This window comes from Aotus nancymaae, unplaced genomic scaffold, assembly GCF_030222135.1.
Source record: "Aotus nancymaae isolate 86718 unplaced genomic scaffold, 86718_ANA_hifiasm-v0.15.2.pri h1tg000015l_0, whole genome shotgun sequence".
NCBI lineage: Eukaryota > Metazoa > Chordata > Mammalia > Primates > Aotidae > Aotus > Aotus nancymaae.
The window spans coordinates 7980948-8008147 of record NW_026988426.1 but is presented as its reverse complement, the minus strand read 5'-3'; positions in this window follow the sequence as shown (position 1 = coordinate 8008147).

Genomic DNA, 27200 nt, shown 5'->3' with positions numbered 1-27200 from the left:
TATGAAAACACCAGGTGGATGGGGTAGGGTCCTGAGACCTAGGGGTGGGGAAGAGTTGGGGTGAGCCTTAAAGAGGAGGTCCAAGCGCTGCTATAACCCTAGGTAAAGCAAACTTCAATCCTACCAGATTGTTAAAATTTCCAGAGCCTGGTATTTCAAAATTGTTACCACCAATGTTTCTTCTCCATCCAAGACTCAGACACCATGGAGTTTTGAGTATCTCCATCTGCACTTTTTCCCAAAGAAGTGATGTTTCCCTTCCCCAAAAGTTCACAGCTTCCAGTCAAAGCCAAAATCTGTGTTGGACCATTTCTCATAGTTGGAACCTGCAAGGACTCCCAGGTGAAAATACAGGCAATGGAAACTCATAGCTATAGAGGCTTCTGGGGAAAAAAAGGTCTTTCTCCATCACAGAAAGAAGGTTCTAGTGGTCTTGATTTGGCCACTAAGAGACTACATTCATTCACAGAGTTATCTACCCATTTGTTCATTCATTCATTCTTTTTGCAACTAATCTTTATTAAGCATGTGCTAAGCACACTGAGTGATACCAAGAAGTAGAATATCACTATCTGGGCTTCAAGAATCTTGCATGGAACAAGTCATCCTGTTAGGCCTCAAGTACTTTCTATATTGTCTATAAAATGAGGAGGTGGGACAGTGTCTAGGGTTCTTTCACTTTTAAAAAAAATTGCTATTTGTCTGATTCTAATGGTTGCTCTGCTTTGCCAGGCAGGGTTGCTATGAAGATGAAGTTAAAAAAATGTGCATGAAAGTGCTTTGAAACTATAAAGCACCATTCAAAATGTGTGGCATTATCCTCATTGTTGCTGCCATAGCCCAAAAAACCCCAGAGAAAAGTTTTCAAAGACCTTCTTGATAACATCCCACTGGGACCCTAAATAGGAAAAGCTCCTCTTCAAGTCTCACTGGGATCTCTCCTGCTGCTGGAGAGGTCCACAGGGTTGCTTCTGTACATGAGCAGCCCTGGAAAAAATGCTTTTCAGAGACTGCAACTGCCCCCAGGAAACAATTTTTATTATTTGACCTAATTCTGAGGTCTAATGTAGGTCCAGAAGGAAAAAAACTGGGATCAATGAGTGACGTCTGCTATGGTCACAGGATGGAGATGTGATTACTAGTTGATTGATATTTCTGGATTCCTTTTGTAGCTACAATGTATGAGTACCCATTATATGCCAGGTATTCCACTAAGGGTTTCACAAGCATTTTCTCATTTATGGAGCAGGTACTAATATTAAACCGATTTTACAGATGAGGAAACTGAGACCCAGAAAGGCTGCCTGGCCCAAGATCAACTATGTGGCAGAGCCAGAATTTAAAACAAGGGTTTAGTGATCCCAAGGCAGTGTACTTTATTATGACAATACACTGAATTTTACCTGGGATCCCCAGACAGCATGTAAATAAAAGTAAACCAAAGGACGCTTATGTTTTTCCTAAATAATAAATGAAATTGTTAAACATTGGCTTGAGGCTGGAATTGTCAGCAGTCTCTGGCTTAGCACAGGGATTGAACCTCTAAAACTACAGCCTGTAAACTTTTTGGATTACACTCTCCGTTAGTTTTAAAAATATTGTGTCATCCAATCCAATATATAAATATCTTAATGTATTTCTTTTTAAATTGCATACATATATCATAACACTAATATATTAGATACATATTAAAACCTATCAAAAATGAACACTTTTAATGAGAACTATATATAAATACAAATTCTAATGTATCTCCCCAAACTTCAGTGGGATTACTGTGCTCACTCTCTGAGACACAGTCACTTTGGATATCCTCAAGTGAGAAGAATGTATTTTGCTTATTTTGTTTCCTTCTACTTCCTCTCTGGACTCAGCTTCAGAGTTTTCCCTAGGGAAAATGTCCAAGAACAGGACACCCTTCCCTACTTACCTTCAACCCCACCCTACCTTCATCCCATTCCCATCCTTATCCCCCAACCCCTGCCCTCCACACCCCACTTCCCCAGGCTCCCAAGCATACCCATACCTTTAGACTTTTTCATACCCACTACCTAAAGTCCCTTCTTTGGTTCCTTGCCCAGGACTGGCATCTCTTGCTGTGGCTAATGCCCATGCATTCATTCATGCACCCAATGAACAGACACTAAGCACCTGTTACAGGCAGGCACTGAGAATCCAAAGATGAACCTTTTTCAGGCATACCCACACTAACATGGAAAATTCATATATATTAACCAACGTGATATTAAATTGAAAGTGACTAGGTCACTAAGAGAGGCATGGGAGAAAAGATTTCCAGCTAGAAGGATCAGGGGAAGGTGTATGAATAAGGAGGCTAAATCAAGGGCAGGGGCAGAACTCAGAAAGAGCAGGAGATACCCCTCAGGCCCAGGTAGCAATGAGGAGCAAAGGCAAAGAGATGAGGGAACGTCCTAAATAGAACAAAAGATGTGGGCAAGATAATAGTCAACAGATGAGAGTTGGTACATGGACTGTGCATTCCAGGCAGAGAGAACAACACTTACAATAAAAGTGAAAGATGGAAAGGCCACAGTGGCTGCGGCAAGCAGTTAAGGAGTGTAGAACTTAATAGGGCTGTAGCAATGGGCATGGGCCAAACCCTGGAAAGCTCACAGGGTGAGTTGAGTCATTGAGGGAGAAAGTGTGCAGAACAGTCATGAACAGTCGTGATCACCTTCTAGAAAGACGGCTTGGCTGTAGTGTGCAGTGTATATCAGAGGAAGACAGATAAGGGAGGTTACATCACCTCGGCACTTTCCTCTAGGAGTGGATGCATTGCCAGATCATTGCCGGGAACATCTTCTCATGGCAAAATGTCTCTGCTCTGAAGAACATTCCTAGTCTATTCCTCGGTATTCTGAGGCCTTCTGTGACTCCCCTGCAGCCAGGCTGCCATCAAAACTAACCACGCATCATGGATTGCAAAAAAGACAGGATCTCCTGGGCCACTACTATACTTTCTGCAGGCCAGCCCTTCTCTTTATAACCTGGTGAATTTGGGAAAAGATTTCTAGCGGCTCAGACCTTTACAGCCTGGGGTGGGTCTCCTCGTGGCAGAACAGATTCTTCTCTTGGTTAATCAGAAACTTGGGAATCAGATTTCCCATTCAGTTCCTAGGGTGCTCCGGCCTGAGCTGACACACTACCTCTTTAAACACATTATGAAGATTATCAGCAATGTATCAAGGTGTCTTTGCTGAATGGTATAAACTTCGGCGGCACTACTTATTGCCATAAACCACACTTCCAGGTTTTTATTTATATGCGCATTAGTTCAATATGATTGGATCTGTAGGCAGCAGAGGGGATTGGAGTAATTTATATATATATCAATAAAGGTCTCCAGCCAGCCACTGGGTGCTCTAAGGGGAACAGTACTTCCATTTAAAACGCTAGGAACTGGAGAAATTGAAAATAACTCTCTATTTAGAGGCCAAGGATTAAGGCATTTTGCAAGGAAGGTCTCAGCCCAGCCAGGCTATGCTAAAAAGGCTGTTAAAATGTCATTTGGCTGGTACTTAAGCCACAGAGTTTACCTTAACCCCTTCATCTCAATTGGATTTTTTTCTGTGAAGCACAGACCCTAACAGGAAGACAGAACGGTGTCCACGCTGGTGGAAAACGTGGCAGAGTTCATGGGCATATGTTGGCTATTGTCTCCTAATGTCTATTTCCACTTTCTACTGGTACCATCACCTCAGTGAACTCTTGCACACCCATTGCGTGAGGTCTTCATGAGGCCACTGGTCAAGTTTCGTTGTGATCCCAGGCCAAGGAAGCCTCCATGTAAAAGCTGAGCCAATCAGAGTATCTCTCCCAAGATTTTGCCTATTAACAAAGAAGTGCTGTGAGGATGAAAAATGGTGATAACTTATCCCAGCAGTGGTACTCTGAAGAGACTCTCTGTTCGTTCCTGGCATCAACCCCAGGGGAGCTGCCTTGGCTCTTGGTTCTCAAGCTTTTTCTTCCATTTTATGAACTATGAAATAACTTTCTAATAAGCGCTCCTGCTTAGCTCACCCAAGGGTTCTGCTAATTACAACTAAGAAGCCTATGCAAGTGGGATAGCAGGGGCCAGGAGCCCTGCCCATTAGGCTTGGCCCCCTCACACTGGCTGTGTGACTTTGCCCACGGAACCTCTCCACTGTGTATATCAGTTTCACCTGTAAAGTGAAAGCATTGGGAGAGGCCAGTGGTTTTCAGATTTCAGGGAAGACCTAGGGATCTTGTTGAAAACCTGGATTCTGATTTCGTTGTTTTGGGTAGGACTCAGGCATCTGCCTTGTAACCAGCAGTGAGTCTGTGCCCGCCAAACCTTAAGAGTACATTTTCAAATGATGCCTTCCAGGGCACTTCGTCCTGTCGAGGACCACAGGGATGGCCTCAGGGGGAGGGAAAAGTTGAAGTAGATGGCATTCTTGCTTCAACTAGGCAGGCTCCTTTTACATTTTTCATATTGAGGATCTATATTAAATTTCCTCTGCAGAAAGAGCTCTACCCCTGAGGAAAAAAAAAAAAAAACTTGAAAACCAGTGGACTGAGGCCACTAGATAATCTCTAAGGAACCTTACTGTTCTGATTATACACTGCACCTCCTGCGTGGCTTCCAAAGAGAAGCAGGTGTCAAAGCCACTGGGGAACTGACCACCACGTTTATTTTATTTGTGAAGCTGACAGGTATGAATCAAATCAAAAAAAGTAGATCCCGTTCTGGTCTGAAAGAGAAACAAGGGGAAAAAAATAAAATAAAATTCAAATACAACCTTAAGACTCTGCTTCAAAAGGGAGTAAAACCAACTCTCCAATCCTGAAATCATCCTAACAAACTAAGAGCAGGTGTTGTATTACCCTCTCTGATAATGATGCAGCAGAGGCCCTGAAGGACTTGCTCATAGTGATGCAATTAGACAACAACACAGTCCCCTGGCCTCTTGACTGCGTCCCAAGGCTCCTCCTACCGTGCCTCTTCCAGCCATGGCATTTGAAACACCATAAACTGGAGCCAGAGGAGATCCATAAACAGCCCAGTTCTTATTTTTTATTTTAGAGTCCCTATGTGGCTTCATTTATTTTCAAAAGAGCATGTCACATGTTTGTTGGCACCTACCCCGCTATAAAATATCTGTTGACATTTGTGGTTTGGGGCTGGGTTGGATTAGTTGCTGCTTCATCCCATTCACCGACTGCGTGTAGCAGGAGGTGAAACACACTTCTACCCTGATCCTCCCTCTCATATCTTCTACTCTTCAAGTCAATCTATGTGTGTCCTCTGCAGAATGGGAAGATTTAAAAACAGCTACTCCATCTTGCTGTGCAACCTTAGCCAAGGCATGTCACCTCTGTCTGTTTCCTGACCCACGTGAAGTTGTAGTAAGGATAAAAATAAAGAAGAGGAAGTCAACAGTGGCTAACATTTCCCTCGCTCACCATGTTGGCCAGGCTGGTCTCGAACTCCTGACCTCGTGATCCGCCTACCTCAGCCTCCCAAAATGCCGGGATTACAGGCATGAGCCACTGTGCCCAGCCTTAAATATATTTCTATACATGCATATACTCACAAATAAAGATTTTAATGAGATCTTATTACTCATGTTAAAATTACAATTTACTTTATTTAAAATATGCCTTAGGCATCATTCTATGCCAGTAAGTGTAAATACACATTATCATTTTAATCCCTTCATAATATTCCACAGTATAAATATATTATGATTAACCAATTGGAAGTGTAGATGACTTCCAATTTTTGCTATTATAAACAGCACTGCAACACATATCTTTGTACATCCATCTTGGTGTACTTTTCCTTTAAGATCTTAGGATGAATTCCTGGATATGCATTACAGTGTCAAAGATATGCATATTTAAAACTGTACTATATACTTCCAAACTGTTATTCTCCAGAAAGGTAATTTCACTGGATTTTCACTAATTGGTATGAGGGTAGAGAGATGTATTATGACTAGTACTTTGAACCACATGAAGTTGTGATATTTGTAGGTCAAAACAGTTGAATTTCAGTAAATTCATATACTTCAGTCTAATAATTCATCCCTAATGTGAGCCAAATATTGCCTTTCTACTTCAAATACTATGCTGGCTATTCAGAAAACAGCAATTCAAATGTATGCATTGTGTGCCATTCTAGGAAAATGGAAATAGGTAGAATGGGAGGTGGCTTCTCTTTGAAAATGAGCAAGTATTTAAAAAAATTCGACTATCCAATCTGGAAATAACTTGCACTTGAATAAGGTAATGCGTTGATTTTGAGTCACTTGATGGCCAAGAATGAGTTGTTCCTCTACCATTGATATGGTTTGGCTGTGTCCTCACCCAAATCTCATCTTGAATTGTAGCTCCCGTAATTCTCACATGATGTGGGAGAGACCCAGCGGGAAATAATTGAATCATGAGGGCAGTTTCCCCCATACTGTTCTCATGGTAGTGAGTGAGTCTCACAAGATCTGACAGTTTTATAAGGGGAACCCTTTTCACTTGGTTTTCATTTTCTCTCTTCCCTGCCACCATGTAAGATGTTGCCTTCTACCATAATTGTGAGGCCTCCCCAACCACGTGGAACTATCAGTCAATTAAACCTCTTTCCTTTATAATTACCCAGTCTTAGGTATGTCTTTATCAGCAGTGTGAAAACAGACTAATACAACCATCCTTCTTTGTCAAGGGATAAATTTAATAAAACTGAAAGGAAATTGGTGTTCATTGCCACTAGTCCTTGAGACCGTCTCCCAAAATATAAACTAAATCTAGAGGACTGTCAGAGCTGAAAGCACCTATGGCGACCTCACCATTCCTGGATTGTGTTCCAGGGAACACCAGTCCCACAAATGCTCTGAGGGAATAGGACATCCAGAAGCCTCCTTCTGGTGAGTCACAATGCACTGAAACAACCAAGGCTCTGAGAAGTTCTGCAGTAAAGAAATCTGCTACTTGTGTTGAGCTCTGCTTTTCTCACACTTGTTGGACCACAAATGCCTTTGATCATGTAACATTTATTACTATACAGTGGAACAGATTTTCAAAAATTCCAAGTATCTCACTTTAATAGAGAAGAATCTGAATCACCAAGGTTATGAAATAAGTCAATGGCACCAGGATCAGAAGTATTCTCTCATGCCATCAAACAGGTATTTAATGAGTGCTTGATATATGCCAAAGTCTGTGTCAGACACTGACAAATTTGGTGAATATGACATAATCCTTGACCTCAATGAGATTATGATCTAGTGGGAGTAAAAGACAAATTAACAGGCAGCTTCAATTTAACGTAATTTTTAATCTAGAACTTAGTGCTTAGTGTGGTTATTGGGTACTTAAAATGTGGCTTATGACACTGAGGAACTGAATTTTTAAATTCAATTGAGTTTTAATTCATAAAATTTAAACTTAAAAATTAAAACAGTGTAGCTGGACGCAGTGCTCACGCCTGTAATCCCAGCACTTTGGGAGGCCAAGGCAGGTGGTTCACAAGATCAGGAGATTGAGACCATCTTGGCTAACATGGTAAAACACCATCTCTAAAAAACAACAAAAAAATTAGCTGGGCATGGTGGCGAGTGCCTGTAGTCCCAGCTACTCAGGAGGTTGAGGCAGGAGAATTGCTTGGACCCAGGAGACGCAGGTTGCAGTGAGCTGAGATCACACCACTGCACTCCAGTCTGAGCAACAGAGTGAGACTCTGTCTCAAAAAAAGAGAAAGAGAGAAAAAAAACTAAAACAGTGTAAAATATTTTTCTACTAACTAGCTTTTTTGTTTTGTGAGGACTATATATTTCACTATAATCATAGAAAATTAAGCATCTCAATTGAGATGAACTGTAAGTGTAAAACACAAACCAGATTTTAGAGACCTTGTTAAAAAACAATGTAAAACATCTCACTCAGTTTTTGTATAATTTGATTATATATTGAAATGTTTGTATTGTGGACATACGGGTTAAATAAAATAGATTATTAAGATTAATTCCACCTGTCTCTTTTAATTTTTTATAACATGGCCACTATAAGATTTAAAATTAGATATGTGGTTCATTATATTCCTTTTGGATAGAACCGATCTGAAAGAGTGAGCATGTCAGGAAGCACACAGGAGGTGCCTAACCAAGACCTGGGCAAAGCCTCCCAATGGGAGATGATTTTTAATGATGAGACCTGGAGGAGGAAAAGGAATGAGCCAGGAAAAGAGAGGAAAGAAGAGTGTTCCTGAGGGAGGGAGCGGCTGTGGAAAGGCCCTGAGGTTGAACAGGGCAGGGGTCTTGATATTACACCCCCGTCGTTTCCAGTACAGCACACCTTCTATGCTCCAGGCCACCAAATGCTCTTCCCATAGAGCACTGCTTCTAAAACCACTAGAAGTGCAAGTGCTCTTTATTTAAAGTGAAACTGCACACAGACATGTGCTTGGAAAAGAACATTTTGTTCACGTTTCATGTAGCTGTAAGCTACATGTAGACTCCACTCTTGCATAGGTTATTGATATATTCAAAATGTGTGACAATTTTATATTCCTCAAAGGAATCTTCTTTATAGAAAATATCTCCCACCAGAGCAAACATCATATTACCCCCAGTAAGTATACCTATGAGTGGCTCCTGAGGACCTGCAGCTAGTCTAGAGCAGAGGCAGGGAGGGAGCTCAGCTGCAAAGAATGGCTGCAGAGTGAGACACCAGGAGGCAGTCTAGCACAATGAGAGCTCAGGTTCTGATGGATCTACCACTGACCAGCTGTGTGACACCACAGAAATCTCGTAACCTCTCTGGGGCCTTGGTTTCCTCATTTGCAAAGGAGGAAAAGAGTAGCATCAATTGCAGGATTGCTCAGCCTCACCACTACTAATGTTCAGGCCAGACAATTCTCCGCGGTAAGGGTCACTGCAAATGTCTCCCAGCACACCTCCCCTTGAGAATCACTGATCTATGACCACATGAGTCCTTGGGAGGATTAAATGGAGTCCTGCATGAGAAGTGGTGGTACAGTGCTGAAACCTAGCAAGTGTTCATGAAAGGTTGGCTAAATAAATCCACAAAATAAAGGGAGGAAAAGCTCCTGCAAGAATGACAATGGCACTTAGCAGACTGCCATTTTGTGAATTTAACCAGCCATCACTCTAGCCCAAGAACTTCCATCTATTCCCTCTTTTCCTCCTGCCAAAAGAAGCCAGGACCTGGGTCTCCCGAGTCATGTGGGCAGAAAGGCCCTGCAAATGGGATATGACTGCCTCGATGGATTTAATAGTGCTTTTTAAATGTGGATAATTATAGGGCCTCCTCTACACAAGTGCACCAGTTGGGGGAGGCTGCGGGCTCTGGGGCACTGTGGGCCCGCATAGCTCAGCTCCATTGAGCTGATGGTAATGTTATTAAATGTGCTCTCTCCTTTTATTAGGCATCTTAATAACCTCTAAGTTGCACCCAGGAGAGTTGGTGCAGAAAAGGAATTCTGGCCAACCTAATTTGTATTTGAAAATACCCCATAGGCCAACGGAACAAGATTCAGATGAATTTCACAGGCAGCTGAGGGCTACACAAGGCAAGTGTTTCCAAATTGTACTCGATTATGAAATGCAAAACGCCTGCCTCTTGCCTTCCCCATCCTCATTCTTTGCCCTCCTTTTCTGCCAGTGCCCTGCATCCCCTTCACGTGCATTTGCAGCCACACTCCAGCCACTGCCTAATAAACAGAATTGAACGTGGGTGCTCCCTGTCAACAGGAAGATAATGATGTGAACTCATACTTATCAGCTATCTGATACCCTGAGCCAGACCCCCATGTATTCCTCACAACACCCAAAAAGGAGAGTTCCCATTTTATAGTGGAGCAAACTATGGTTTGAAAAGATTTGCATCTTGCCAGAAAAAAAAATATATATATGTATATGTATATAACTAGATAATTACAGAGCATGGATCTAAACCTACTTCCCTCTGACTCCCTCCCTGGTGCTTGTCACCACTGCTGACATTTTTCAGTAATTGGGTGGTGACAGGGAGTAAGTCCGTGTATTCATTCACCATGCACAGGTGACTATATGTTCCAGACCTGGATAGAATGCTGGGAAAAGACACTGCCCTACCGTCAGAGAGTTCATAATTGAAATTATACACCATGGAAAGAACATTTAAAAGGAATCAGAAAAGGAGAGTAGTAACTCACATTCATTCAACATTTAGCGAGAGCCTACAAGACACCAGGCAGTGTTCTAGCTACCAGCAACATTGCTGCAGACACAGACAAAAGGAATAGATTTGACAAACATTCCAGGTACAGAATAAACAGAATTTGGCAGTCTTGACTGAAAGGGAAAGGGACAGAGAAAAACTGAAGGAGTCTCAGAAGTGCCTAGTCTAGGAGACTGAGGATGAGCCAGCCATTAGCTGAGGTTGAGGGCTGGGATTTGGGAAAGAAGATAGCAAATTTGTTTTTAGAGTTGTTATAAGACATTGTATGAGCTTCCTATTGCTGCTGTAACAAATTACTACAAACATAGCAACTTTACACAACTCAGAAAGATTCGATTTCTTACAGTTCTGGGGACGAGAAGTCCAGGTTATTGGTAGGGCTAGTTCCTTCTGAAGGCTGCATGGAAGAATCCGTTCCTTGCCTCTTCCAGTTTCTAGGGGCTGCAGGCATTTCTGGGCTTGGATGGCATTACTCCAGTCTCTGCTTCCATCATCACATAGTTATTTTCTGTCCCTAACACCTCTTGTGTTCTTCTTACAAGGATATTTGTGATTACATCAGGCCCGCCCAGTTAAGCCTAGGTAATTTTCTTCATCTCAAGGTCTTCAACATAATCACCTCTGCAAAGTACTTTTTGCCACATAAGGTAACATTCACAGCTTTCGGGAATTAAGAAATACATGGACATATTTAGGGGAGCCATTATTAAGCCTACCATAGACACCCAGGAAGAGATGTTTTACAGGCAGTCGAAAATGTAAATCCAGGCCAGGCGAGGTGGCTCATGCCTGTAATCCCAGCACTTTGGGAGGCCGAGGTGGGTGGATCACTTGAGGTCAGGAGTTCAACACCAGCTTGGCCAACACTATCTCTACTAAAAATAAAAATAAAAAATTAACCAGGCATGGTGGCACAAGCCTGTAATCCCAGCTACTCAGGAGGCTGAGGCAGGAGAATTGGTTGAATCCGGGAAGTGGAGTTTGCAGTGAGCCAAGATCACGCCACAACACTCCAACATGGCGACAGAGTGAGACTCAAAAGAGAGAGAGAGAGAAAGAAAGAAAGAAAATGTAAATCTAGAACTTGGTGGAAATGACATTCATAAGTGAGTGAGTTGAATTCATGAGTTCAATTCACTCATTCATTCAACCATTCAATAATTGTTTATTAAGCAGTTAATATGTGCCAAGAAGATTATCACAGCAGTTGATTTGGGACTCATGCTCATAGCTCATAGTTGATGGGAGTTTATGTAAAAAGAGGGCACAAGAGTAAAAAGCCAAAGACCGAACCCAGCAGTTTGGATAAACTACGAAGAGCAGACAGGAAAAGAGGAACCAATGTGAACTTGTCCAGGTTAAGACTAACACCATTTGTACAATTTTGTTTGCCCTTATGGGTGACTACGGATCATGGGGCATGTGATTTCAAAATATGCTGTGTCTGGGGCCGGATGAGGAGGTGTTTCAACTAAATTCTTCTTGAGCTACAGCATCTCTGGAAGGTCTGTTCTCCAGCCCATGACCACCACAAGAGACTGTCGCTCTGGCCGGTTCTTTTTCTTGCCTTTTCTTCGCCAAGTGTAGTCATTAAGTACTTCATATCCAATTACTACAGCCTAACCTCTTGGCTCTCCCAGTAATGGAGGAAACAAGAATTTAATCCATGGCAGCCTCAGGTGCAGAAAGATGATACTGAATATTTCATTCTTGGGATGATGGGAACTGGAAGCCCCTGGAGATGATCTGGCTGAATCCTGCAAGCGAGCCCTTCCGGGAATCCATTGGGTAACCGTGCTATTGGCGATAATGACTGCCACTTGGGCCTCAGCTTGCCAATGGGAGGGGAAGCTGCATTAATGTGCAACAGTGCTAAAAGGCCAGCTCCAACTCTGCTTCTAGGAAATTAGGGTTTGTTTTAAAAATCCTGCTTTCAGAGGTTTCCTGTCACCCCCTTGGATCCAAAAGGTACTTGTCGCCAATTCCCTCCATGACTCCACCTTTATTTATTTGTTTATTTTCAGAAAGAACCAAATGAAAGGAGAACAAAAAGATCTAACAAAGAGAAATCATTCAAGGTACACTTCTTCTCTTCAGGAGATTACCTGCTTTGGCTTACATCTTTAACTCCTCTCATTCTTTAATAGCTAGCACAAGAAGACAGTAAGTGTTAAAACGGACGACAGAAAAACAGATGCATTATCAGGCTGGGAAATTGCATAGATTGTGTTGGTAAGTAAATACCATTTGTTAAGCGCTGAACTACTAAAATGAAAAAAGAGACTATTTTTCCTTAAAAAATTAAGTGTTTTGAAAAACTGGATTCGATTTTTTTATTACTCTTCACAAAACTGAAAACAGATGGTATGTGCTATAGACTTAAGAAAACACAGCAAAAGTGGAAAAAGGTCAGCTTCAGTGTAACTTGGAGGTGAGAGGACCTGAAACCTGACCCCTTGGCCATTAAGCCCCCTATCCAGATCTGATTTATGATGCTGGCTTAGAGCTGCATACCCTGAAGGGGTAGGGTGTGAACTAGAAGTCGGAGTAGACCACAGAGAGCTGGGCCTCTTCGGGAGTTTGGATGTGCCCACCTCACCTCTCCACACTAATCCTGCGCATCCTTCCAAAGAAAGTTCCTGCAGTAAGCTCTCCTGCCCAGCCCACAGGGTTGTCTGCCTGCTCTGAACTCCCTCTCTGCTAATTGGACCAACATTATATCATATATCTTGCCTTCTCAGAGTGGGTGCTCCTTGAGGGACAGTTGGGTGGCAGCCATTCAGAGCATACACGGTCCCCTTTCCTGACTCCCAAACTATTTCTTGCTTTACAGATGAGTCTGAGATAGATTTATTTGCCTGTAGAGAGTGTTTGTACATCTTTGTATCCCATGGAGTAGTAAGTGAACTAGAGGAGGTATGAAAGATGACTTTAGGAGGCAGTACAGATATTTTCTAAGGAGAACAGTACTATATAGCAACCATTACTATCTATTATAGAGAAAGCATTTTCTATTTAGTAGTAATGTTATTTTACTGTGCTCCAGAAATATTTTATGTACACACACACACACACACACACACACACACACACACAAAACTCTCAAAATATGACTATTAAGGCCAGGCATGGTGGCTCATGCCTGTAATCCCAGCACTGTGGGAGGCCAAGGTGGGCGGATCACTTGAGGTCAGGAGTTTGAGACCAGCCTGGCCAACATAGTGAAATCACATCTCTACTAAACATATAAAAATTAGCCAGGCATGGTGGCAGGTGCCTGTAATACCAGCTACTTGGGAGGCTGAGGCACAAGAATCGCTTGAACCCAGGAGGTGGAGGTTGCAGTGAGCTGAGATTGCACCACTGCACTCCAGCCTGGGTGACAGAACGAGACTCCATCTCAAAAAAAAAAAAAATTATTAAATATAAATATACTTTAGTTTCCAAAAGTTAATATAGAAAAATATTAAAGTTCACATGGAATTTAGATATGGCAAAAATCATAAAGACCATGTGCAAGGACGGAAGTGTTGGAAAACACTGCCCTAATAATGAAGACTTCCTTCATTAGCCAATAAATGTTGTCTTTTGAGTGTATCTCAAACTCTTGTTTCTGGCTTATTATCATCATTGTGGTTTTGCTTTGATTTTACTCTGAGAAAACCCAGAGAAGAGTTTTTTTGTTTGTTTGTTTTTTTGTTTTATGTGAGAAATGCACCCAGGCTGGAGTTCAATGGCATAATCTCAGCTCACTGCAACCTCCAACTCCCCGGGTTCAAGTAATTCTCCTGCCTCAGCCTCCCAAGTAGCTGGGACTACAGGTGCAGGCTGCCATACCCAGCTAGTATCTTTTGTATTATAGTAGAGACAGGGTTTCACTGTGTTGCCCAGGCTGGTCTCAAACTCTGAGCTCAGGCAATCTGTCTGCCTAAGCCTCCCTCCCAAAGTGCTAGGATTATAGGCATGAGCCACTGTGCCAGACCGAGTATTTTTTTGATGGAAGAAGGAAATGGAAGCTTTCATAACAATGACATTTTATTGCCTTGACAGTCAAGGCAACCTGGAGTGAGAACAGACTTCTGTGTGGCACTGCTATTTTCTAGCAAAATGACTTATAAATGTAAATAATTACCTTCTCAGGGCCTCAGTGTTCCTACCTGCAACATGGAATTGTCATGAGGAAGAAATGAAATAATGCATGCAAAGTGCAGCTTGATGCCTGGCACACAGATAAAGTCCAATAAATAGCAGCTATTGCAATTAATAACAGTAGTAGCATGAACAATAACAATAAAAACTGACATTTATAAAGAAATTCATCTATTAAGGGGTTTTATCTAAGCATTAGAATTTATCCAACCTTCCTACGGGGTGCCAAGTACTGTGCGAGACCCAGGTATTCAACTATGGAATGAGAAATGCATGATTGCAAGGTAGGCAGGAAAATAAACTCTGGAACTAAGTCACCCATTTTCAAATCTAAGCTCTGCTATTTTTTTCTAATGGTGTGGCCTTGAGCGAGTGACTTGCCTTTCCATGCCTCAGTTTTCCCATCCCTAAAATAGGAATAATAATGACAACAACCTCATAGGGTTGTTGTGAGAATCCAATGAGTTCAGAGATAAAGTGTATCAACGTCATCAGAAAGGTGGCTGTACCTAGTGTCCTCAATTTTTTTTTTTTTTTTTTTTGGCTATTATAGCTATAGTTCCTGTCCTGTCCTTACCAGGCTGCCATACATCTTCCACATTTTTCAAATGGCCTGCTAGTTTCCAAGCTTTGTATTTGCCACAAATTATACCCAGCCATTAATTCAAAGACAAAGGTGTCACCATATAAGGAAGTTTGAGATTGAACTACTGAGAACATTTTATCACTGAGCCCAATCAATTTATTCAAATGATTCAGATCAAGCCAGTTTTATAATTAGAGTAGAAGGTCATCTACGTCATGCATTCCTCTAGTCACTAGGAAAGTTTCCACCAGTGCCTACAGCACCCAGGGACTACAGCACACAGACATACACACAGACACACGCACACATCTCCTGCCATTGCGTTAAATTTCTTTAACTAAAGTTGGGCTATTGATGTAAATATCAAGCAAAGCAACTACTTGCTTCACCCTTGAAGCTAAGACTAATTTGGAGCATTCCCTGAGGTGGAGCTTTCTGGAAAAATAAGACTGTTTCTCTGAACACATTTACACTTTCTATGCAGACCCAGGAAAAAATGTAAATAGCCTGATTTGTTTTCCAATCCAACCATCTTTTTCCCTTATAGAAAATCCAGACAGGTACCGGAGTGGTCAGATTCAACATGCAGATAAGGAAGCTGTATGAGCCCAGCCCCAGACAGTGTCAGAATACCCCTTCTTTTGACAAGTGAGGCCAGTCCAAGTCAAGACCTCCCAGCCTGAGACTGTAGCTGCTTCCCGGATGGAAACAACCGCTTGAATCTCAGCTGTGCCAGTGCAACCCCAGACATAAAGGTGACGAAGGGCTGATTTTGAAGCCCAAAGTCTTGCCTCAGGACCATTTAGAAAACACTGTTGGCTAGGGAGCCATCAGGCATACAAGTCAATGAAATATTACCCCTAATTGAGTGGGCCATTTGAGAATGCAACCAAGAGTGTGTCCAAGGAGTCAGCACTCCCCTTTACAACTCCCCAAGCCCCTCCTGGGTTTGTATCCATTTAAAGAGAGAGAGAAAAAGACCACTTTCATCACTTAAGTGTAAATGAATCATAGTATGATATGGATAGGGGAGTAATCAGCTTCCCCTGAAGACTGATCTGTTAAAGTGAGTGAAGGGTGATTCATTCTGGATGTGGTGTTCCTGAAACACTCTGCTGGATCATCGATTCCAGACTCCCCAAACACCCTCAGAGACAGAGAGATATTCAGGAGTTCAGGTGGGCTGAAGGATGCAGGAGAATTGGTGGCCTTTAAGACCAGGAAGGCTTTGGATATATCAGATCTGGTCTCCAAGGGCAAGCCAACCTGATCTCTCAGTCACTCTTCAATGTTCCAGTAAGAAGTCTCCTATAAAAACTAATCCCCAAGCCATTTTTGAAAAGCCAAATATCTCCCAATACCAAAGAAGCATACTCAAGTCAGCAGTAGCAAACTGGTCTATTTTCTTTGACCCAAAACGTGCTGCTATTGTTTTCATTTTAGTTAGTTGTCATATTGAAATTTCCTTGGGATTTTACATCTCTTGAAGATCATTTGACCCTCTATTTTCACACGGAAATCAGCTGGAGTGGAGCAGCAGCCACCTCCTCAGTCCCCAAGGTCTCCATTGGCCTCCTTGCCAAATTGACTGTTGGCCCCATGTAGGCACTGTCTCTGCAACTGCTGTCATGAGATTACTCTGGTGTCTGTATAGATAGGGACCAATTGACTAACGATCTATGTTACAGGCTGAATATTAACAAAGTAAAAAAAACAAATGCCTCCATTGGCTTGATATGAAACACCACCCAACAGATACCTCATGCTGGGTAGTGACAAATGGCTTATTTAGATCCTGCCTCTTGGAAGGTATGACTCATGAGTGAGGCAACTTGAGCTAGCTGTCAGGTTTCCATGGAGCACAGAATATATCTCAGTTTTGAAAGTACTCGAACCCAGGATGTCCTGCTCACTGAGGGTCAGTAACCTTTGCAATAAACTCCCATTTCTAAAGATAATCTAAGCTTGTCTCCTTCTAGAAATATTAAAGGCCAAAAAAGTGCCTTCTGCATCTCTCAAAACTCGACTCTCTCTACACCTTTACCATCTTGCAATAAAATGGCTTCAAGAGACCGCATAGTGGTCATGAGCAGAATCCAAATGGCTGGGTTTGTGCCCCAGTTCTAGTCCTTGCTACATAATCTTACAGAAGTCTCTTTACCTCCCTGAGCCACTGTCTCTTCTTGTGCAAACGACATTAAAAACAGCACCCATATCATAGAGTAGTTGTGACAGTTAAATAAAGTAGCTCATAGAAACACTTAGTGCAGTGCTAACTTACGTAGCACAGGTTCCACAAATACTAGGTTAAAAACGTCAAATCTGCAATGTGAATCTTTGCGCCTATAACTTGTTTAAACCTTTCACTCTAGCATTCCTGTTTCTCCCATTGGCTACCCAAATATTACTTGTATATTCCCATATTTTGTACTTTGGTCACTGGAACTGCCCTCTCACTGTAATGCTCTTTCTTTCTTCTGTATTTAACTGATTCTAATCCATATACAATGGCTAATTCAAGTCTCGCTTTTCCCATGAAGCTTTCCCTAACCACCCTAAGCACACCCCTCTTCTATAATCTAACTCGTGGACTGGCGAATGTTTCAAACTTCCCAGACCTCCCCAGCAAAAATGATATTGTTGCACTAGCACAACACCCTGAATGTGGCAAAGAGAAAAATGAGGTCCAGCTTCTCCTCCTGCCCTCGCCATCATACCTGGATCTGCACGGGATGACATGGGTGCTTCACATTACCCAAAGGTTTAAAAACATTTCACCTCTGAACTTCCTATAGTAAATTATTTACACTAGCAGCTAATGTATGCTTTCCAGTCATGTTGCTACTGGCCCTAACATGATAAAATTGAAGGATATTAAAATAAGGATTATTTCCTTATCTCTGATGGAGGATAAAAACTTTAAAAGTAGAGGCAACAGAATTTATTGATCAAGATGAGAAATTTGGAACTGAGAAAAGAAATGATCAAGGGTGATTCCTAGATTTGGGGATTAAACAACTGAGGGGACAGTGGTGATCTGTTCTGAGGCAGGACACATTGGAGGAGATGTGAGAATTTTCTTGGAGGTGAAAAGGAAATCAAGAGTTCTGGCCATGTGAAATTGGAGGTGCCTGACAGAAATCCAAATGGACCTATGAGGGGAGCAATTGTATGAGTCTGGAACTCAAGAGAAATATTAAGTTTGGAAATATAAATTTGTCAATCATTAGTATAGAGATGACATTTAAAGCCATGGGACTAGATCCATCTACCTAGGGAGTAAGAATGGAAGACAAAGAGAAGAGGGCTGAAGAAAGATTCCCCAGAGCCAGCTCACAGGACTGGGAAGGGATAGGGAGTGAGGTAGGAGGAACACTGAGAGACTGGAGCATAGCACAAGCCTTGTGAAGAAAGTGTTTCAAGAGGAAAGAGTAGTCAACTGTGACTAATACTGCTAATAGGTTGAGTAGGATGGGGCTTGATTATCGGTTCTTGATTACAACAAGATGGCGGCTGCTATGCCCTTAACAAGAAAGTCTCAATGGCGACGTGGAGATTAAAGCATGATTAGAGTGAAAGGAGAGCATGATGGGTATAATACAGGAAACTCTTCTGAGATGTTTAGTATAAAGGGGAGCAGGTTTGTGGGTGATGAATTATCCATGAGGAACAAGAGTAGAAGCAGGAAGACCTATTGGAGGCTATTAAAATTGCCCAAGTGATAGAATAAGTCAATCTCTCAGATAAAGAGGTTTATCCAATTCCACTGAAACCTAAAAAATTAATAATCATGTTGCCAATATTCTGGCCTAATAAAAGAATTGGGTGTTTGTGTTTTGCTTTTCTTTAAAGACAGGATTAAGAGTTTTAGAAATAAAGAAGACCACAGATTATCTAATCAACTTCAATTGCAACTGAGCTACCATTTTCCAGATAGAGAAACTAAGACTATGGAGATTAAATTATGTAGCCAAAGACAGAAAACATCTGTGTAGAAACAAAATTAGAAAACGGATGCTCAGTTTCGTACTATGTCCTTATACCGCCTATGTTCCTTATGTGGAATACTATAGCATGTCAAAACTTCATTCAACCAGAGTCAAGAGGCAGAAATTTTTGTTTCATTGAGGCAGGCATTTTAAAGTAAATGTTAAAAACATGGGTTTTAAACTCCAGTTCTGACTTGGCCAATTATTATCTACGTTGCTTTAGTCAAGTTACTTTCCATCCCTAAACCTCAGTTTCTTCATTCATAAAATAAGAATACTAATAGCATCCACTCAGAGTTTTTGTCAGGATTACCTAAGCTGATGTATCATGATGTCAGACATACAGTTAGGTCTTAATAAATGACAGCTATTTGTATGATTATTTGTGTTTTATCTCTGTTAGTTCAGGTATGAACCCAGAGGCGAAACTTAAATTTCTCTGAAAGGTCTTCGCAATTGAGAATTATCGGGAAAAGAAACTCCAAGCAGGGGAAAGATCACAGCCAATGTTCTCAAAGTAGGTATTGGGATCACATCCTAGGAAGACTACAACACAGAGTAAGAGCAAAACATTATTTGGAGGCTTATATCCCAGATAGCAGCAAGGAAATTCAAATTCATACAGATGTGGAGTTCATTTTTTTTAATGCTGGTCTATTACCGGACAAAGAAAATGTGGCACATATACACTGTGGAATACTATACAGCCATAAAAAAGAATGAGTTCATGTCCTTTGCAGGGACATGGATGAAGCTGGAAACCATCATCCTCAGCAAACTAACACAGGAACAGAAAACCAAACACCACATGTGCTTATTCATAAGAGGGAGTTGAACAATGAGAACACATGGACACAGTGAGGGGAACATCAGACACCAGGGCCTGTCGGGGGGTGGGGAAAGAAGGGAAGGAGAGCATTAGGGCAAATACCTAATGCACATAGGGCTTAAAACCTAGGTGATGGGTTTATAGGTGCAGCAAACCATCATGGCACATGTATACCTATGTAACAAACCTGCACATTCAGCACATGTATCCCTGGAATTAAAGTAAAATAAAAAATAAAAATAAAATTTTTAAATGCTGGTCTATTACTTTTGGTTATTCTCTGTGATTCACAAGCAGTCATGAGCATTAGATCTCCCAACTGTACAAGGTAAGGAAGGCAATTATTGTCATTAGGCCCATTTTAGAGATGAACAAAATGAAGCTAATAGAGATGAAGAAACATACTCAAGGCTGTGAAATCTAACAGATGCCAGAGCCAGGACTGAAGCTCAAGACTTCAGAATTTTCCATTTAGGTGTCTGATTACTCAGGGAGCCTAAGTACAGCTTCTGTAGCATTTGATGATTTTATGATGTGCTTTGGGATTTATAGATGTTATTTTGTTGGTTCCTCTCCACCTCGTAATCCACAATAGCAGTGTCTGCCTTTTGTCTATGAAATGTACAAAAGCACCCAGAGGCTGTTAAGTGGTAGGTGCATCCAATAAATACATAAATCATAAAAATACAAAGAGCACATGATGGCTGGTTTCCGTTCTGACAAATCTGTTTCCCTCCTGACAAGAGATGCTGCCCTGTGGTTCTTCATGTGGGGAAATAAATGTCATAAGTTATCAGCCATTTAGTATTATGCCTTGTATGTACCTAGAGTCCTGTGAGGATTTAAATTTCAAATTGAGGCACATTATTTTTGAGGGCTGGCCTAGTCCTGTGCAGAGGCAGAGTCAGTGAATCATTTCAGAGGTTGAGAGTCCTTAAAACTCTCTCTCGTCCCCAAAATAGTTTCCCCCACTCTTTTGCCACAGTCTCTGAAATTTCCACCTTTAAGTAGTTCTTTCAGTTAAGTTATTAAAGATTCTTTCTTCATTTATTCCAGAAATATCTATCGAGATATGATATGTTAGACACTGTTTTAGGTATTAACTATGCAACAATAGGCAAAGCAGACATAGGCCCTTCCCTCATGAAGCTTACAGTCTCTTGAGTGGAATGGTAGATGGCAGGACTGGGAGATAAGAAGCAAAGAAATAAATCTGATATTCATGAAATGTCTTCATTCAACAAATATCAAGTGCCTAATGTTTACAAATTTAACATAGATCCTAAGATAGTTTACCCAGGGGGTCATTTCAAATAATTTATCAGATTAGCAGCCAGTTACCTAATAAACTTGAGAAAATTGGAATCATGTCAAATGTTGTCTAGTGTCTGGTCTCTCTCTTTCTCCCCTCTCTGCCCTGAAGCCATTTTATCTGGCCCTTTCTCTAGGATGAGTCCTCATGATGCATGGACAGGAAGGCCTTAAACAATGTCAGCACCCAACTCTTTGTACTTCCCCATCATCTCCCCCAAATTATCCTTATAACTAGACTTCCTTCATTTGTTCAATAAACATTCCTGAGGGTCTCCTATGTATTAAATACTAGCAACACAAAAACGCATGAGGTAATTCCTGCTCTAAAATCCTTACGGTTTCTAGCAAGAAGAGAGACAAGTAAAAAAAAGTAAATACATTGTAGCCCAGATGCTGAGGCCCTATTACTACTCACAGGCTTCCCTACTACTCCTTCTAAATAAATTCACCCTCTAGATTCCCAATGATCTAGAGCAGCATTGTCCAATAGAACTTTCTGCAATGATGAAAATGTTCCATATTTGTGTGCTATCAAATACTGTAGCCATATACTTGACACATATGGCTTAGTAAGCACTTAAAATGTGCAACTAAGAAACTGAGTTGTTTATTACATTTATTTTAAATTTAAGTAACTACATGTAGCCAATGACTACCATAACCAAGGAACTGAGTTGTTTATCACATTTATTTTTTTTTTTATTTATTTTTTTTTTTTGAGACGGAGTTTCGCTCTTGATACCCAGGCTGGAGCGCAATGGCGCGATCTCGGCTCACCGCAATCTCCGCCTCCTGGGTTCAGGCAATTCTCCTGCCTCAGCCTCCTGAGTAGCTGGGATTACAGGCACGCGCCACCGTGCCCAGCTAATTTTTTTTTTGTATTAGTAGAGACGGGGTTTCACCATGTTGACCAGGATGGTCTCGATCTCTTGACCTCGTGATCCACCCGCCTCGGCCTCCCAAAGTGCTGGGATTACAGGCTTGAGCCACCGCGCCCGGCCTATCACATTTATTTTAAATTAAACTTTAACTAACTACATGTAGCCAATGGCTACCATATTGGACAATGCAGGTATAGAATGAGGAATGTTTCCAGGTGTGACAAGTCTTGATAAGAGATTGTAGAATCCAAGAGGCAATGGGGATTAGAGTTCAAATACCCAAACCCCAGAATGTTTTCTGAGTCCTGAAAGTTTGCATTATGACTGGTTTTACAGAAAAGGAATAAAAGCAGATTAGGAAATAGGTTTTCAAAATTGTTGATAGTAATTTATATAAGTGATCAATAAGGAAATGCCAGAAAAAAAGAAACTATACCATATAGAGGTAACAAAGGAAAGGCCTATGGAATCCCAGCAGGACAGAGTTCCTCAGACATGTCTGGAAAGAGCTGGAAGACCTATTCATGTGGGAAAGGGATGATAAAATGGGCCTATAAGCACACTCACTCCCCTAATATGCATGTTATGTTACCACAATTTTTAAAATGTTTTTGGTATCATAGTGTTGTTTAATATGGTGGCCTGAGGACTTCATCTTTCCGATGTTCACTTAGCATTTTCTCTGGCCTATGGGAGGTGATAAGTAAATGTCTATTGAAGAAAGAGACAGAGGGAGAAAATACAGTGGCTGGTATGTTATACATGGTTAAAAATTGTTAAATGAATGAGAAGGGAATCAAACACTATGATTTGTACATGGTAGGCACTCCATAAATATTTAATAGATTGTTTCACTCATATATTATACAATCAAATTCAGCATAGCAAAATAATTACAACTGTCTTTGGAATTCACTGTAAAAGGATTTTAATTATGTTTATAAGTATCAAGACTTAAGGTTAATGTACAGATACTTTATCAAGGATCAACATATTTGAAAACAGGGCCTCTACAAATATGCTCTTGGCTAAAATTATTACTTAACTGTCTTCATTAGTGGCTGGTGTCTGTTACATCAAAAGAATATTAAATTATGCTTAACAGTTTGTTTATTTTATAACAGGCTGAGTACTATTTCCTTATAGCACTGAATTTCAAAGAGATCATGATTGGATAGAAACTATCAGTTAAATACCTTCCTTTGCTTGTGAAAAAATAATCATAAGGATTATCTACTAGCTCATTGATTAGCCAGTGTATTAATTAGGGTAACTTAGCTGCTATACCCAACAAACCCTAACATTTCAGTGGCTTTACAAGATACAAGTTTATTTTTCATGTAACAATCCAAGGTGGGTTTTCCTAGTTGGAGTGCATTTTTTTTTCTCCATGTGGTGATTCAGGACCCAGGCAACTCTATTTTATAGCCCCATTGGTCCCTGAAGGCCTCTGTGTTTGGACAGTAGATAGAAAGAGAAAAAGCGGAAATGGCACACTGACTTCTTGGGAAACTCAGCTACAAAGGGCTACATTCACATTCCATTGGAGAACTAGTCACGTGGCCACACATGGATGCAAGTGGTGCTGGGAAATGTAGTCCCTGGCCAGGCAACTGCCTCTCAGTGCTAGCTAACTGCACAGGATGGAAAGAGGATGACATACTTTTGCTTCTGGTGGACTACTATCCATCTTTCCCACAACCAGCATTTGCCCTCTGCCAGAATTCTGAAGTTGAGCTGGGGAAAGCACCTAATACATGGCCCCAAATAAAAGCTACTGCTCTTTCAGTGAAAACAGTAATAGCATTAATCAAAGTGTCACTAAACTCAATTGTCCAAACAGGAATTCAGAGGGAAAATTTGTGGCAAACATCTAAGGACAGAGTGCCCTTCGTTGCCAAGGAGAGAATGTCTCCTTGCCTTTAGATGTGAGAAAGCCACCTTGTTTGCACTGTTTTTTCTCATGGATATGCGAAGGGGCACTGTTCTATGAAAGGGCCATAGATGCAGAATTACCCCTAAATGCCCAAGGAGCCAAGAAACCAAAGAAGGAGGTAGACAAATCCAGTTTGTTGTCAAAGAGTGTTGAGGGAACTTACAGACAGAAGCATGGTTTGGGCAGCCGCAAGACAGGTAGTTCTCCAACCTGTTACCCCCAGACCCAGGGCTTACAGACCATAAGGAAAGGGGTAATTACATGGACAGTTAAAGGCAACCCTCCAGGACAGGCAAGAATGCTACATGCATCATAGTCTATAATTTGTACAATAACATCAAGGCTAACGTGTTCCTACACTAGGGAGGTAAATAACATAGATACACAGAGGCATTCACAGGACTAGGGCTAATCAGAAGTCAACACAGCAGCATTCAAGGTAGAGTCACTTTTGTCTTTACACCCTCCAACCATCTCCATCTCACAGTGACTTTTCTGAGCAGCCCAGTTATGACCTTTTCCCCATCCCTCTCTGCTCACCGTGACCAGCTTCAAAAAGTGCCAGATCATATGATGTGCAATTGGAGGGGAGAGTTTAGGAGGTGTTAAACAGAAGGTTCCTTCCACCTCCTTTGTCCTGAAATGTTAAGATTGTATCTGTCAGAACAAGAAGGAGAATTTGAATATTAGTGATTTATGACTCTTATTTTTATTTTGGTAGCTTCAGCTTCAAGTTCAGGTTTCCCCAGTGGTGAGACAACACAGAATACATTGCTCTGCTGTCAGGATCATGAATTACTATTGTATTGATGACACTGGAATAGTGTTATATGAATATCTTTCCATGAAAAAATACAGTGTAAGCCCCATATTTCTTGTTCATTAGAACTGCCTGAACTACAAAAGCAGGAACATTTCTATGCCAAACAATTCTTCCCCTTGGAATTCCATTGTTCCCCTATTGCAAGAGAAATTAGATTATAATGGGTACAGTCACCCCTGCAATCACGTTTGTACTAAAATATATGTATTAATACACATCAAATTCACATTATGGAAAGTGACCAATGATTCCATTGCTGTTACTACAAAGATAACAGAATCTACATCCTAGGGAGGTTGGGAGGTAAAAATGAGATAATACACAAAAACTGCCAGTCACCATCTCTAATACATAGCAAGCACTTATTCAACATTGTCATTATGATAGTTAATTTTAGGGGCCAATCTGACTGGATTAAGGTAAAGCAGGTAAAGCATTATTTGTGGGTGTGTCTGTGAAGGTGTTTCTGGAAGAGATCAGCACTTGAATCAGTGGACTGAGAAAGAAAGATCCACCCTCACTCAGTGTGGGCCGGCACCATCCAATCAGCTGAGGGCCTGTAGAAAACAACAAAAAAAATTTACTCTGTTTCTTGTGTAGCTGGGACAATCTTCTTCTCCTGTACTTAGACATCATAATTCCAGGTTCTTCTGCCTTTAGACTCCAAAACTTGCAGCAGCAGCCCCCTAGGTCTCAAGCCTTTGGCCTCAGACTGAGAATTACACCATCAGCTTCCCTGGTTCTGAGGCCTTTGCACTTGGACTGAGCCACACCTCTGGTTCCCCTAGGTCTCCAGCTTATAGACGACCTGTCATAGGACTTCCCAGCCTCCATAATCATATGAGCCAATTTCTGTAATAAATCCCTGCTTATCTATCTGTCCTATTTATCTATCTGTCTATCTGTCTGTCTTTCTTTTTGGTTCTCTCTGAAGAACCAGACTAATACAATTACCTTTCATTATTATAATTTGACTCTAGTAGACATCTATTACCCTTTTGGATACTAATGCTCCAGTTTTCTTTTGTGGAATATTTCCACGTCAATCGCAGTAGGCCATTACCACTCAGTCTTTGGGATAAGCCCATGATTTAGGCCTGATCAAATAACTACACAGTGACTGAGCAGTTCAAGGATGGGCAGGTGACCCACACTGGCTCAGAAAAGTACTCCCCAGAGATGTGCCAGGACCACTGGTGAAAAAGTTGTCTCAGATTTCTGTTACCCTTCCTGGTTGGTAGGACATAAGCTTAGAGCATCCAGGAACCAACCGCCATGAGGGGAAGGTATATGTGCAGATAAAGTCAATCAGAAGGAAGGAGAGCTAAAAGACAGGAGGAAATCCAGCCGCATAGTATTTAGAAACTAAACTCCATATGCATCCTCCCTGCCTCAAAAAATGTCCTTCTTTTGCTAAAGCTCATTTAAGCGGGATTCTGTCACTTGCAACTGAAAGAGGTAAAATGGGAGCAATTAGGAAAATGTGACAATCACCCGACATCATTTGTCAGTGAGAGAACATGCATAAGAATTAAAACATTAAAATGTAAGTTGTTTTAAAGTTTAAAGATACTTTTGTACGTTATAAACTGCATTAGGTTATCAACACAAACTGCCACAACAGATGAACCCTAAAAGCTCAGCACACAAAGGTTTATTTCTTGCTCACATCACAGTCCACAGGACTTAGGCATCCCTTCTCTGTCTGGTGGCTACACCATCTGAAACACACGACGTGGTCCCCACAGCAGGGAAAGAGAGGGCTAGAAGATCGCCCATAAGGATTTAAAGATCCAGTCCTAGAACTAATGTACATCACTCCTGCCACATTCTTCTGGACAGACGCAGCCACATGGCCCCAACTTACTGCAAAGCAGGCTAGGAAATGTAATCTTCCTGCCTGCCCACAAAGAGGAAACAGTTTGGTGAACGTGGCATGATATTTCCACACCTCCTTATATTTGTCATGTCCAGTCCCCCTACCAGACAGGCAGAAGCCCAGACATGTGGACTCTGGTTGGACTGCTGGGTCCCAGAAGCCTACTTGGGCGACGGGGTCAGGCGTCAACAACGGCATGCAAAACTAAGGTGGGTGTTCTGGAAGGCAACATCCCAGAGTGAAAGTAAAACCAGTTCACCAATCTAAAGAAGTCAGAGACAGTGTCAGAAATGAAGTACACGTCTATAGGATGGATCTAGAGAAAGCAAACCTGGTAAGAAGAGACAAAGTGGAGGTCAGAAGACAGAGCCTGGAGGAATTCCTCAGCTATGACAATGGAGCCATAGACCCTTTTTTGTAGAGCAACAGCAGTCTCTGCATGGGTAGAAGAACAAGGACACTCATAATATCCCTTTGACATAGGCAAGGCAGATACTATTAACCCTACTTCACAGATGAGGTTGGGGGATTCACCCCCAAATAGTGGTCTAATGAAAGCTATGGCCCCTCTGGAGGTTTCAGAGATGAAGTGACTT